The sequence below is a fragment of the Pleurodeles waltl genome, chromosome 3_1 (assembly GCF_031143425.1).
Source record: "Pleurodeles waltl isolate 20211129_DDA chromosome 3_1, aPleWal1.hap1.20221129, whole genome shotgun sequence".
Classification (NCBI taxonomy): domain Eukaryota; kingdom Metazoa; phylum Chordata; class Amphibia; order Caudata; family Salamandridae; genus Pleurodeles; species Pleurodeles waltl.
In genome coordinates this window covers 1,394,983,868-1,394,999,361 of record NC_090440.1, presented here as the reverse complement: position 1 = coordinate 1,394,999,361, position 15,494 = coordinate 1,394,983,868, and positions in this window count along the sequence as shown.

The following is a 15,494-nucleotide window of genomic DNA, read 5'->3' as shown; positions in this document are numbered from 1 at the left end:
TAATCCCGATTGGTCTTGGTGGATCAGTGAGGACATGAAGGGTCAGAGTCTGTTAGCTAAGTTCCGGCATAGTATTTTATAATCTAGGTTTAACATGGACAGAGCGCTCTGTCACCTCAATTTCGACTATGATTGTTTGTTGCTTAAGGGGTTTGGCAAGCCATGCTGAAAGGGTGCCAGCTTTGTCCCCTTCAGCATGTTGTCTGACTATAAGCAGTACCTAAGCAAAGCGAGAAAGCTCTGAGTGCAGGCACCCCGCACACCGTAACCCCCTTCTTAACGAAACCAAAACAAAAATATCTGAAGAGAACTCTAGGCTATGTCTCCGAATCCGAAATAAATGGCTTGAGGACTCCCTCAATCGATTTTTGGACCCAATACCCTCACCGATACAGTTTCCCCTGGTTACTATCTTGAAAGCTTCCCATTAGGAACAGCTACCTCTAGAGCACTCTGAAGAATACTTTAAGACATCTACTACACAAAAACATTGAGTTTTGCTTAGAGCGGAGGATCTCGGAGACAAAGCATTCAGACGTCAAGTAGGGATCAGTGGTCTCTCTCTACTCCATGCTAATGAAACTAACAGGGGATAATGGTCTGATAGTGCGGCTCAGGTATTCGGCTGCTATATCACCGTGGTTTGTATTTCTGGGGATATTAATACAGTGTCTAATCTGACGTGTAGGTCATGTACTACCGAGTAATAACTTAAGAATAGTCCCTGCTGTGTGGGTTGTCTCCAACAGTCCCCTACTTGTCAGTGTTGTTGCCATTCTGTAAATGCTTTGGCGGTTTTTAAAGTTTGCGATTGTAATAGGGGAGGGTGCGATCTATCCACGTTAATATCAGCTATGCAATTGAAGTCTCCACGAATTATCTTCGGACCCGCCAGGGTTGGACCTAATTCCCGAGATAATAGAACAAAGGAAATTCTTCGATAGAAGTTTGGGGCATACAGGCCACCGATGGTTATTTCCCTTCCATCTAGTCTTCCAGTGACCATGACATACCTCCAATCTTTATCTGTGATTGTGTGCAGTGCTTGAAATGGTACTCCGGGGCGGATCCACATCAGTACTCACCTGGCAAATGCCGAATAACTAGTAGCGAACGTTTGGCCTCCATCTTTTTTTAAGGGCTGCAACCTCTTGTTCAAGTAGATGTGTTTCTTGCAGTAGTGCTATGTGTACTCCCCTGCATTTGAGATAGTTATATACTTTATATCGCTTGGACATATTATAAAATAATAAATATCACAAACTACGGCTTCAAAATATTTGGACCTCTGAAATTCCATGTTAAGTTGTAGGCTGTGGGGGGGAGATACCGTTGGTGTGTACTGCGATTATATTTATCTGTCAAGGATCTGGATCGAGATTTACTCATCGTTTTTAGGACTAGTGCACGAATTCCCCTTAAACCTACGTGAACAAACTTAAATCCCAACTCCCACTCCCCAGGACCGGTAACTAGAACTCTCCCCGTCCAAACCATAAACAATTCTAATCAAATAACCTATAGGTGGGTGGCGTGTCAGAGGGACCTAACCACTAGAGTCAGGGTCTGATACACTGCTGGAGGTCCGGGATTGAGGGCATTTCCCCCCACTCATGAAATGCAGTGGATGCAGCTGCAGCAGTCTTTCTTGGAGGGATTGTTGTCTTGGGAGGGCTGCCTCTGTGACTCGCTTGAAGGATCTGCTACGCTTCCTGCCCAGCTTGCGGTGGGTTCTGGAGGGGGGGGGGGTTAAATTGGTGAGATTCAGGGTTTCCAGCCATTCCTCTACCAACTGTGATGATACGAAGAACTATGCGCGAGAACGGTATGAGGGCAAAGCAAACTTAGAGTGGAATATAAAATATGCAATGCTCTTCCCCGCCAGTGTGCGTTTGGATTCGTTGAAGGTGGCCCTTTGTGCCTGTGTTTCTTTGGTGAAGTCTGGGAAAATCACGTGCAATAATCAACGACTAATGGTGTCGCCAAGTTGACGTGATTGTGGCGAAACTGTTGCATTATAAAGACAGAGACTATATTCTTTCACAATTAGTCGGGGTCTAGCTCCTGGAGGTGGTATCCTGTTAGCCACAGAAGGCCTCTTGTCCTTTTTTGCGATATAATGGGTACCCTATGGGCTCTTTCTGTTTCTGATCCAATCTTCCAGAAATGATTCCATGTTGATTGCTGAGGGTTCTGAGCCTTCCGGTACCCCAATCAGTCTGAGATTGCTCCTGCGTGCTCGACTTTCCGCATCTTCTGCTCTAGTTTCCAAGGTTTTAATCCGGGTGGAAAGATCCACTAGTACTGTAGATGCAGATTGCGAGGGATTTTTCATTCGTACCCACTCTGTGACCCTCACACAGCAACTATCTTTTAGTTTACGATGATCATCTCGTAGTAATGATAAATTGTCGATTATTTTGTTCAACGGACCTCTCAAGTGCTTCACGGGATTCCTTAATGGCTAGAAGGACTGTGTCCAGTGTTGTTTCTTGACGCAGCAGGTTTTCTATGGAGGATGGATTTGTAGGTTGGTTAGGGGGTTTCGCAATTGTGGACCTCGTTTGGCTCTGTTCTTCGCGTTTTTTAGGTTTCCCCGTACTTAATACAGGTATTTGATTGGGAGATTGACTCACGCTTTGTTGGGGGAGGTGTGCGAAACTCTGTTTGGATTTTCAGCCTAGAGGGTCTTTCTAGCAATCCTTGGTTCTTTTTTCCTTTTCTGAGGTGAACAGGGTCGAAGGTGTCCTTGATTTCTTGTCCTGTTCAGGGTGAATAGGGTGTGAGAGTTGTGTCTGCCGCCTGGAGGCGGAGACACAGGCTTCCTGTGCTTCTTGTCTGAAGGATAATTAAATGCCCCTCAGGATATCTGCTGTGCTTGGGTGAGTGCTCGATGGGCATTTAAAGGTTCTTCCACGCGAACCGGCCCCCTCCCTGTTCTCTTCTCTTTGACCCGTTGTTCTCCTCCGGATTGCCAGAGCGATCATCCAATTCAGGGGCTCCCCCCCTGCTGGCGAGGGCCGGAGGATCCCTCTCTCCTGGGTCCACTTAACCGACCCCCGGTGTTGAGAATGGTCGGGCAAAGTCCCCTCGCTCCCCAGTATATTCTGCCTTTGGTCCCAGGGCCGTCAGAAGGGGCCCCGCGACCCAGCCCGTATCGGGAGGGACCGGGTCGGGTGCACCGCCAGATATTCCTTTTCAGGGCTATTGAGCCACCGGAGGGCCGCACTTTGTCCCTGGCCGCGGCGCCTCCCGGGCAGAGACTTCACCGGGCGGTGCCCTCAGTCAGCGGTTCAGCGAGGGTCCCTTCGCGCCCCCCACAGCCTTGGTGTTACCGCTGGGGTCCCCCCGAGCCGACCACTGCCCTGCGCGCACACTCCATGCGCTCGAGAGGGGTCCCCGGGTTGTCCTCGGCTGCGCGATCTCACTCACCGTTTGGACCCCTTATGCACCCTCAGGGGACCGAAGCGGTTGGGCTCCTCAAGAGACTGGGGGTCTGTTCGCCATTGATGCGGGGGTTCCGACTCCCTGATTCAGTACTTTTCTTTAAGTGAAGAGCCGATCGTACATGGCTGCCATTTTGTTCCTCTGCAGTCGCCGGAGAAGTTTATTCGTTTCTGCCAGCAGTCCCGACGAGATTTTATCAAAAGCGGTTCGCTTGAACGCTACCCGCTTTCCGATATCGATTGTTCTGGTTAATTCTCAATTCTGGGGGTTTTTCAGTGTGATAGTGCTAGCCGGGCCCCGTTTGCTGCCCCGGAGCTCCGCTCTAAGCGTGCAGCCTCATCGGCTGCTGGCCACGCCCCCCCTGGGCTAACCTACCATAGGGGTGACTTACAGTGACCTGGTGCAGTGACCAGCAGTAAATGGGTGCATGCACCTTTGTTCATGCAGGCTGCAAATGGCAGGCCGGCAGTTTGCATGGACTCCCATGGGTGGCATAATACATGCTGTAGCCCATGGATGGGGAAGCCTGGTACACAGGGCATTGGTACACCAAAGTGCCATATACTAGGGACTTACAGGGGTACACCACTATGGTTGCCTTGGTACCCTCTGCCAATTGTGGGTTGTAAGAGAAGAGTCTGAGACCACAAACACTGGGTTCCTGGTTAGCAGGTTCCCAGTGAAAACAGCCTAAGCACACTGACAACAGACCAAAAATGTGGGGGTAACCATGCCAAAAAGAGTGTTGCTGTAAACGTCTCTAATAAATGGTACCCCTGGTACCTAAGGCATGGGGTACTATAGGAAGGCCCATGAGGGCTGCAGCACAGATAGGTGACAGGGTCTCTGAGGGTGTCCAAGTGCACTTGGTGCAGAGCCAAGATGAAAACACAACATGGCACACAGTGTTGCCTTTTGCAGACAGCCTAAGACATGCAGTGTGCCCTGTCCAGTTGCACTACGATGCATCCTGCCTTTAGGGCTGGAAGGCCTGCCAGAGGGATGACCTGTATATATGACCTGTAAGGGCATACCTGCTGCGTCTTTGTCGATTCTCCGACATAGTAAGTGAATAGTGAAGCCATTTCAAGCACGTTTGCCAGATACATGATGGTTACACTGAAGATTGGTATCAAACTTGTATTAATAAACAATAAACCCTCACTGGATCCAGTGAGGGTTTATTAATACATGTACTGAGAGGGCACCTTACAAGTTGGTTGTGACCAGTGCCCACATTAATGGTGCCCCCTGCAAAGCCTACGAATACAGCCACCGCAGGGGGCCAGAACTTTGCCTGTTGAGTGCGCAGAACAAAGGCCTGCCTAGGACAATCAGAGTCAGTGCTGAGGTGAGAGGCGTGACCTCCTCTCTCCAGGCAGGATGGACATTCCTGGGCGGGAAGTTTCAAATGCCTTGCCGCCTTTGAAATGCGGCCCAGGCTTCTCCAAAATGGTGGAAGAGGTTGACCCCCAGTTCCAGACCCACTTTCGGAGGCAGAACTGGCAGGAAAATTAAAAACTGGTGTCCACTTCATGCCAGTCCCACCTCTAGAGTGGACGAGCTGAAGTGGTTACTTATAATTTATTTAAATTAGCATAGCCCTAACCCTATTGGCCTATTTCTCAAAGGAAGTGGTCATAGAAAGGATGTAGTCATCTTACAGGGAGTGGCAGGTGGTAGCCAATGAGCCACTCACCTTTAACACCCCTAAATTCAGTATTTAGATGGCACCCCTGAACCCTAGAATCAAATTCCTGCAACCTAAGAAGAACTGGACCCATCACCAGCAGAGAAGACTGAAGACACCTAGAAACTTGACTCGGCCCCAACCCTTACCGGCCTGTGTGCAGCCTTCAAAGAAACTTGCACCCGGAAGACGACCGTCCTGCAGCCCAGCGACTTCCAGAGCTCTGGGAGGACTGCATGTCTTCGAAAAAAGTCCACAAATTCCTGTTGACAGTGGACCTGTCCAGAAGAAATCATCTTTAAAGAAAAGGAAGCCTGCCCGAGGAAACCGGAAACCCGACGCTAGAAGTGACCACTGCACCCGGCGTCCTTGGCCTGAGTCCAAGTGGCTCACCTGTCCAGTGAAGCATCCCGACCCTTCTGACCAAGAGTCCATTGTGGGCTGACATCTACCAGACCCCCAACGAAGCCTGCAGCCTAGATCTGAGGGTTCCCTTCCCCCTGACTGCAACTTGCCGGGTGAACTGATTCCACAGCCCCCCCTACCCCTCCTGGGCCTCTTGGCCAGAGTCTGCAGGCTGTTTCTGGAAGCCATCTCCTCCTTTAAAAAACTTTGGGCGCCCAATGCTTTGTTGGCACTCTCACCCTCTGTACCCGGCTGCCCCTGAGCCACTAAGTTTGCTGCTAACTTGTGACCCCTCCAGTGGTCATCTTAACCCCTGGAGATCAACCTCTGCCCCTTCGCTACTTACCTGTGAGCAGCACATCAACTCCCCCTCCCCTCCTCAGCCTCCATTGTCTAACATTGGGCACAACCTCAACTTCAACCTCTGCACCCAGCCTCCCTCATGCCACTGTGGATGCACCTTGGATACCAACCTATACCTTGTCCAATGCTACTGTAAACCTCTGCATCTTTGTTTCCCTTCTTAGTGCAATTTTCAGTTTTGAAGGTAAGTACATGACTTACGGTTCCAGTTTTCAAACAAAAATTGACATAGGTTAACATTGCTGAGAGTCTTCAAAATATTTGTTAAAAGGTAAGCAGTTTTTATATTTTTTCTAAATTGGTCTTGTATTTACTTTGTGTGTGTCTCATTTATTGCCTCTGTGAGTACAACAAATGCTTCATATGACTCCTTGACAAGCCTTGCTGCTTGTCCACACTACGGCATATAGAGCTCTATAGTACACTGTGCAGAGGCAGAAATAGATAGGTCTAGAGTCCAGTGGATCCCCAAAAATGTGCGGAGTCCTAGGAATATGTTCATCTGTTGAGTGTTCGACCTTTTCTGCAGGGGGATCCCCAGACCTTTTGCCTTCTTCCTCCAATTTTTTTGCTGAATTAGTTTTTGTTGGCCCTTGGAGTCTGCGCAGTGCTAGATTGCTTGTGCTCCCTCCTTGGAACATGTTTGGCTTATATCCAATTGGCCTCCTTTCCAGGGAATTACAAGTAAATTAGTGACACTGCTGTTGGAATACTATTAGAATTTAATTTACAGGCCCAGGCACAGGTAGTGATTAAAGTTCTACTTCGAAGGTTTCAAACATGTCTCAAACTGTGCCACCTGCCTAAGTAAATACATACATAGGCTACAGTCTAGCAAAATATGTGTGCAGTTTCAATTTGATTGCCTTTTCAATGTGGCAAAAGATTTGTCACTCCTAGGGGCAGGTCCTGGACAACCCAGAGGGCAGGGTGCTGTGTAAAACGTTGGTAGTGAAAAACTCTTTATACTAAGGGAAAGATTAGTTTTTCACTACTGCAAGGCTTATTAAAGGTACATGTCCATGACATGCAAAACTTTAATAACCTTAGACTTACCTTATTACATTTCATGATTCCAATTTACAAATGGGATCAGGTATCCTGAGACACTAGACATGTGCAGGGTATTTCATTTCGATTCCAAACTTATGGTGAAGTTGTGTTTTCAGTTACAATTCTGAAAATGCCACGCTTAGAAGGTTGACATTTTCTTATCTTGCCACCACACCATGTTGATTAGACTCCCCCCAACTGTTTTTAGGACGACCACAAGTCCAACACAACCAAACAGTCATGCTCAGACTACCAGGCCATGGCTCCGAAGGCTTTGAGAGAGCAGTCCCTAAAGCTGCTTGCAGCTCAGCAGGCATCACCACGTCGCTCGTCTCCTCTGAGCTCTCGGTCCCGATCGAGTGGGATGGAGGGGACTTGGGGCTCCTGGAGGCATCCCGTGACCTTTGACTATTCCGGGAAGAGGTATGAGGACTTCAAGGGAAGGACACAGAAGTCAAAGAGTAACTTCTCCGTCAGCTGACGTGACGATAGAGTAAGCAAACATTGGCATTCCAGGCATGGTTCTGCGATTGCCAGGTTTGACTCTGCACCTCCACGCTTTTGCAGGAGCTGGAGCGACCCCCGCTCAGGTGAAGGAGTTCTATGAGGCCATGTGCTGTGTATTTAAACAGGCTGACCCCTCCAGTAGTAGGGGGCTATATCGGGTACCACACTGACAACTCTGACCTCTGCTCCAGTGGGACCTTGTGGACCTCCTCACAGATCCAGACTGAAGCCAGTCATGGCAACACAATCTTCCCAGACACCGATCCGGACTCCAATGCTCCCCACCAGCAGCACCACCCCCATTCTGATCATTCAGACTGAGTCATCAGGGATGTCGCTTGATGCCGATTCTGGTGCCAACAGAAAATGTGTCCTAGGTTGCTCGCTGAGCCAAGGGGCCCAAGGGGCCAGGCATGGGTGAAGAATGGGAGTGGGTCACTGGACCCTTTGAAACACCAGTTAGAAGGACAGGAGCCATCTTCCTGTTCCTCACACCAGTACATAGATTCTGGAGAGGTATCCAGTCCACTGACATCTGATTTGTTTTCTCCTCATACCATGGCTACGGAAGAGTAAGAATCACATGCAATGGTGATAAAGAATGCAGCGCAGGTCCTCGACCTCAAACTGCCCTTGGTGGCGGCCCATACTTACATCTTGATAGAAGTGCTTCAGCCAGGAGCTTCCTTTTGAGAACCCCCTCTCCCTTTTAAAGAAACACTTACTGATGTCCTGCTGAGAACCTGGTCCAGGCCCAGTACCAGGGCTCCTTGAACAGGACAGTTGCCCGCCGCCAACTTTCCTCACGCAACACTCCACCCCTGATGGCTTGGTAGTCCAAGTCTCAACCTCTCATGGCGCGTTCTCTGCCCCAGACAAGGAATTCAAGGAGAAAACTGGGAATTGCATACCTTTTGGGCGGCTAACTGCTTGGCAGAGAAAGGCCCGGACCTCCTCCGGGACCTGTAGCAGCACTTTAACACTGTGGGACAGGGCTGTGCAAGATGGGCGGAATGCCGTCAAGTTCACCATTAGGTGCAGTTTGAATATGACTGATTCACTGAGCAGAGCAGTTTCATCGACAGTGGCACTTAGATGTTATACCTGGTTGACAACATCTGGCTTTTTAGGGGATGTCCATGCAAACCTTATAGACATGTAGTCTCTGAGACTGGTCTTCTCTCTAAAGTGCTCCAGTGCAATCGTTGCCTTTCTTCAGAGAATCGCAGGCTATGGCCACATCCTTGGGCCTCTCAGTGGCAACATGTCCCGAGTCAGCCTTTCATCCCTACTGAAGGGGTGTGCCACAGCACCAACCCTATGCCAGCCACTGTCCTGCATAAGCTCCCTAAGCTATACGTGGGTACAGTGTATACTGACCCCGTGGGTCAGGTAGCCAGAGGTCTGCCACAACCACCAAGCCTAACAGCTGCAGCCTCTGAGCCCTCCTAATCTGACCCTAAAAGATCATGGGTGTCTAGTTGATGGGAAAATCCTGTAAGACCCACCTGTCCGATGTAATGGACTGCCAGTGTTGAAGACAATGGTGATCATTTAGAGGGGTCACTCCCTCCCTTTCAAATTCTCCCCTTCCCATATGATCCTCTGTCACACCTCCAACAAACGATCATATCTTTGGTTCCTCTGCAAGGAAGTCATGGCTCTCTTTGTCAAGCAAGCCATAGAGAGGGTTTCAAAATCAGAAAGTAGCGTGAATAGCAACCACTGATACCCAAAAACAACAAGAGGCTTCAGCCTATCCTAGACCTCCAAACCCTCAATATCTTCCTCAAAATAAGACCAGAGGCAAAGTGAGCATCCTGAATTTCTTGTTTACCCTAGACCAAGGAGACTGGATGGTAGCGTTGGACTTGCAGGATGCATGTTTCCACCTGCCCATCTTGCCTGCCCACGGACATTGCTTGTGGCCTACCTTGAACCACAGGATACTTTCAGTTCAATGTGCTCTCCGTTGGCCTTATCATTGCCCCTTGGGTGTTCACCAAGGTGATAGCAGTGCTCGCAGCTAATCTGACAGGGAAGACTGCACAGATCAAGGGTTTCAGGGTCACCAGATCCTCGGAAGTGTTGGGAACGTGCACAGACCCCACCACAAGACAGCTCCAATACTCTGACTCTGTCAAAGAGCCTCTTTGATTAGAATTAAGTGGGGAAAAGGGGATTAGGAAGGGAACAGCTGGGAAGGAGACCTGTAGGAAGCAAAAAGGTTAAAACACACAATCAAAGATTTAATATGATATAATCTTGATATTGTCATTCTGAAAACATGGACAACCTGAGTCATAGCCTAGTACTAAGTATAGACTGAAAGTTGCATTTAAATTTTAAGTCATCTTGGTAATTTTGATACTTGAAGCTTAATCTTTCTTGATTCCCTCACAGGTATTATCTTTTGCATAAGGATCAGGAAATCATATGAATCATGTGTACATAATAAATCATTCAGATTATGTGTTTGAGAAACGTCTAAAACCAACATTACATCTAGAACTCTAGCTTTTTTGTTCTCTCAAAATTGCCGGAACATGAATGCGCACATTACAACCTTTGTACAAATCTGCAAAACACCATAGAATGTTTTTTTTCTCAAGTCTAATTCATGTAATTCATGGTGCACAATCACGCGTCTTGCCAACTCGAAAGCCACCAAGTAAATGCCTTAAAATAGTAGCGCATAATGAACACCGTGATTTTAAACACAGAAAATGGTAACGTACAATGAATAACATGAATTACATGGTGGCATTCGACGCGCAATTCATTTCTTGTGTGTAACTGCCAAGGAATGGTAGCGCACAGTGAATATCAAGGGTTAAAGCCCGAGAAATTAATTGCGCGTCTTGCCGACTCGAATGCCACCTTGTGCGTGTGAAAGTGCGCTTGACATTTTATGGCACTTACAAGAGCAAATAGATTGATCATACTAATTAGGCCCAAGAACTCTAAATACTTCAAGAACGGGATCGGGGGCCCAGCCTGACCTCCGTCTTGCCGCCCTTATCAAGAATCACCCAGCCAAGTGAAAGGGCGAGGCCTGGAAGATCAAAGCAGGCCTCCGGAACAGGAGCTCAGGAAGTTGCTGCTGCTCTGCACCAGGACCTCTGAATAGTGAGCACGTGGAGCTGGGCTGGCTCCCTTTCATAGAGTCTTAGCCCAGCCCACCAACCACACCCAGGCATGCTGTAGGGAAAGGGTGTGGTCCCCTTCTAGAGCCTTGTAGAAGCTGACAGTCTGAAAGCCTGTGGCAGTACATTACATGTGAACAGTATTTAATCCTGAAGACTTATGATGTTGTTTAACCTTTTGCATTGCAGAGTTATGTTCAGCATGCATATATATCAGCACAATGCATAAATTATGTTAGCTTGAAATTGTTAGGTTTTTGCATTCTTGTCGCCCGTAGAGCGCGCACTGCCCTGATGTTGACATTCCCCTATCATGATGTCTGGCTGTTAACAGCTTGGGGTGAGACCACCTTCCTCTCCCACTCCAGACTATGGTGGACCTCCTGTATTCAATGGAGTTCACTATAAATGAGAGTAAGTCAGGGGTGACTTACGCACAGATGCTTCCTTTCATTGGAGCTGTTCTGGACTCGCTGCTTGGGACGATAAGCCTGAAAGAGCCTGAATATCCTGGTCTCACTGAAATCCAGGAAAGGGGAGTTACTCAGAGTAACAGTGCAATGAAATAGGCTGTGAGGCTGCTGGGCCTCATGGCATCCTGCATCCTTCTGGTCATGCCAGATTGCATATGCAGGCTGTGCTGTGGGACCTGAAGTTCCAGTGGGTGCAGCATCAGGAAAATCTCTCTGCCTCTTACCCAGTCACTGTTCGTTAGCCACCACTGCAGGTCCTTTGATATGGTACAAATCTCCGAGGGAACTGCAGACTCCTCTCCCTTTACCAACCCGACCTCACAGTAGTGACAGATGTGTCATTCTTGGGATGGGGCAGCCACATGGGGGAGGCATTGATGTGGAGCCTGGACTCCTCTGACATTGGAGACCAGATAGATCAGAGGTGTCTGGCAATACTTTCCCTTTGTTGGAAGGAATGCTAAGAGAGGGAGCTCTGAGCGATCACATTGACAGTGTTGAGAGATCACCACTGCCATGTGCTATTGCAACAAGTGGAGTGGGGGTCATGGGCCCTTTGTCATGAGGCTCTGCTCCTCTGGACATGGCTGGAACATTGGGGCATCTCCCTGGTGGTTCATCCAGAGGGTCTGCCAAATGTTGGAGATGCCATTCATGATCAACCAGGCATTGTCGGCTGAGTTCGTGCGCAACCTCTGACTGCCAGAGCAGCCGGTCTCTTAGCAATGGGGAGAGCCTTGTTTAGATCTGTGCATTCTCAGTGGAGCCAAGCAATGTCAGCTATTTTGTACTTTGGAATTTCCAAACTGGCACTCGCTTGATGATGCTTTTCATCTTGAGTGGAGTTCAGGCCTTCTGTACACCTTTCCACCCATACCACTTCTGCCTGAGGTCTCAAGAAGATCAAGAACAACCGGGCCATGTAATCCTTGTGGCCCTGGACTGGACACTAAGAGTCTGGTATCTCAAGCTGTTGAACATGGCCATCAATCCTTCAATCAAGCTGCCCCCTTCGAGAGGATCTTCTGTCGTAATAGCAGGGGAGGGTTCTCTACCCGAACCTGTCCAGTCTCCATCTTCTTGCATTGAGATAGAGTGGCACAGTCGATGCGGAAGGTCAAAAGCTGTGAAGTCTGTTATTTTGGTGGAGGGACACCTGGGTTCCAAGATAACATACGCATGTCGCAGGAAGAAATTTGTGGCATGGTGCATAGACAATTCTGTTGAACCCCCTCTGCACAGAAAAGACCTTGGACATTGCATATTTGTCAGCAGAGCCCTGCTGGGCCAAAGAAAGTGAGTGTGCCTTGGGCACACTCAAAGATGGTTGAACAGATAATCTCAAATAACCTGTGTTTGAGTGTTCAATGTTTTATAGGTTCCACAAGAGCCTCAGCCACGTTTCCTCCATCGCCTTTGATCATGCCCCAATAGGGTTCAAATTTGGTTCAGACCTTCCTAATGTGTGCTCCTTTTGAGCCACTCCATACGTGTCCTCCAAGGCTTTTAACTTACCTCTGCCCACAGATGAAAATGCCTGCAGCTCACTCACTCTAAGCCTCCCTACCTCACCATCTAGCCTCTCTACCTCACCATCTATCCTGATAGACAAGGTGACAGATTGGCCTACATAAAAGGGCTTTTCCACCTTATAGGGCTTCTTTTCCTTAGAAGGATGTGGGGGTGCCTAAACGGTAGAGAGAAGAGGAAAGACTCCACCGGCTGGACCCAAAAAGAGCATTGGTGTTTTACCTCAATTGTACTAAAGAGTTCTTGGGGGATGATCAACTCTTTGTTGGTTATGTGGGTGCATATAAAGTCTGGGCAGTGCAGTAAGGCACCATCTCCAAATGAGTTGTTCCCTGCATTAAAATTGGCTAAAAAGCAACCCCCAAAGGGTTTGTGCCTATGCACATCACTCAGGTAGAGTGCCTATCGCAGTGGTTGTGTGATCAGCTATGTGAGCATCCCTGCATGCGTTCACCATACACATGTCCAGGACTGGAACTCCGGGCACTAGCTATAGCACGTGAACAGTTTGCCTGTTCGGTCCTGTAGGACTACTTCGACTAGATACCCAGTCAATAACATCCCTGGAGGTGGATCTGCGAACCAAGATCAAACTAAGGTAAGGAATACGCAACTAGAAGTTTCTATCAGATGAACAAGTTACTTATTTTTGGTAAAGCCTTGCAGGTTCCTTATACTCTACCAGACAACTTGAATATTAGACACACCCATCCTCCTAGCTCTGCAAACTTAGATCAGTGAAGTTCCTGTCCCTAGAAATCTTTCAGGGCCCTAGTTCCGATGCACCAGTGTTCTTCATAGCTCTGCGCTTCTAGCGTGGAAAGTCGTGAAAGCGCACTGTGACATTGCATGTCTTAGAAACTTGTGCTGCATATATGTCATGTCCTGCGTGCTTGGAGTCAACCGAAACCACCGTCTGGTGCGCAGGAGCACTGCTTAAGAAAAATCTCTTTATCGAGACTGATGCCTGAGGGAAAATCTGTGGTAAGGAATCTGCCACTAGAATAGGTCTCTACTTTGCAAATGAAAAAGTTACCAGATGAGGCACTAACGTAGCACTCAAAATATCACTTGTGTGATGTGCAAAACATCGAGCAACCCAATGGGATGAAATTATTATTAATCACCCTTTACAGCACTTGGACTGTAATTTACAAGGTAATTGTAACATAAAAACAAGCTGGAAGCATCTTCATTCGAGATCTAACAGTTGTAAATGAAGGTAAGCATATTTGTAACATCTTCATCTCATGAGAACGGGTCTGAATCCAGAAACTTTCTTGAGCACCGCTGCTGGCACTCTGAGGACGAAAGGTAATTGAGAAGCATAACGGTGCTTTCATCTCTGCACCCCTCCATTCTCCCCATTTACCTGCGAGTCGTGCGCTACTATAGTACCACAGTAACGTCAAAGGTAACATCAATGTGAAAATATGTAAAAATATTCTTTCCTTAACGCTGTTTAGCGAATTTAAAAAAGCAATCATACTTTCGTGGTCTATTCCTCCTCTTTTGCATTTTTCTTTTCATCACCGCATAGAATACTTTCTGCAGTGAAATTAAGAAGGATTCCTTCAGGAGAAGCTGCAGGACAGTACAGGCGACGTGAAATATTAATGTGTTAATTTATGTTCCAATACACATGGTCTTTATCGTAGTTATTTTTCTTGCAGAGCAACATGGTTGAGTGCCAACAGAAAAAAAGGGCCACTTTTAATTTGAGAAATCCATAATTCGTGCTACATTTGTGTAGGTGTGCGTGGGCGTGTCTGCCAGGTGATTTATCTCTGTATGTACGTTCTGTAGTGTTTCCACTGGACAGTTTTTTTATGCTGCTACACAAATGGTAGGTGATTGGGAGTCGAAAGTAGATAGGGAGGAGGAGGAGAAGGAATAAATGAAGCTAGATGAGAGAGTAAAGCTAAAAGTGAAAGGAGAATAATGATAGGTACAGACAGATGGAGGGTGCAAGAAGAGAGATAGCAAGAAACGGAGAGTCGTGAAGGAAAAGAGGCAAACATAGGCCACAGACGGAGGCAGCAGGAAGCGAGAGAGAACGAGAGAGTGGGGTGACGAAGAGCAGTGAGCCACAAAAATAAGGGAGGGTCTGTCTGAAAAGGAGCTGTAGGAAAATGCTACTGTTGGCATCAACACTAGGCCAAAAGTGGGAGGTAACCATGCCAACAGTGGCATTTTCCTACACTTGTACAGTACCACACATAATCATTGCCCTAACTTCTAATGTATTGTACATGTAATTCATATATACTTTGCTCTTTTCACACGTTGTAAATGGCATTTGTAAATTCTTCTAGGAGTACCCCCTGAAAAGTTAATTACTTTTGAGACCCTATCTTAGAAATTGTTGAAGAAGTTGGTATTTTCAGTGAAGTTCCTCTCAGGCTCTGTCAGTATGGGAGAACAGCGGGTTCTAGTCGACCAGCATTGCATGCATCCTCAACTAGGTAATGGTTGACCATCTGGGGATCCTATGTTCCTGTTTGTTCACACCACGGCCCACCTTTAAGCAGGTGCAGACGGTGCAATTATACTGAGCCCTATTATGCAGAATGCGCTGTTCTCACACAGACCATGAACTTATGCTGCCCTGAGGGCAGCACAATCAAGAGAAATGGAGCAGCTGTTTAAAAGCTGCACCTTGTGTTTCTCTGTGCAGACAACAACCCACCTGCACTTTTAAGAGGGATTAGAGGTCTTCTTGCAGGCGGATGTAGTGAGTCACTCATTTCTCCAAACATCCCATTGCAGGCATAGAAGCAAAGGGGATTCCATGGATCCCCCTGAGGGCTGCCTAACAAGTGAATGGAAACTGCCTCTGCACCACCTTTTTGTGGTGGACTTACATTGCGGGTGCAAACA